Here is a 499-nt window from a genome sequence, read left to right as displayed (position 1 = left end):
TTTTTAAAAGTAACTTGCCCAACACTGAGTAAGAGGGGATATTTATTGTTCACCCCAAGCAAGGCCGACGAGGAAAAATAATGATACAGAAATTAACAGAATCAAGACAAACACTACAAAATACTTTCAGAAAATAAAAGAAATTGACGTGAGTCAAAAAGATGACATTGTAAAAAAACACACTGTTTTCTATTGACCCATAGACAGGCCATTATTGAGGACATCCAACGGACTTACGCCCTACTCCCTCAGGTTTTACTCATGCTCTCTGTCAGGAGCAAATGCAACTGCTAGACTACATAGGCCTGAAGCCCACCCCTCAAATTGGAACATACCAACTTTACCAAGGTGACTAGTCAGAGTAAAAGCTTCATACAGCCAACATGAATATTTCTATCAAACTAGACATTTACACATATGTACGATTCCCATTAACAATTTTGAATATTGTGATCCTTAACAGAACGTATGAACTTGATAAATAAACATACAGTGGTGT

The sequence above is a fragment of the Etheostoma spectabile genome, chromosome 23 (assembly GCF_008692095.1).
Source record: "Etheostoma spectabile isolate EspeVRDwgs_2016 chromosome 23, UIUC_Espe_1.0, whole genome shotgun sequence".
Classification (NCBI taxonomy): Eukaryota; Metazoa; Chordata; class Actinopteri; order Perciformes; family Percidae; genus Etheostoma; species Etheostoma spectabile.
This window is presented reverse-complemented; position numbering follows the sequence as displayed.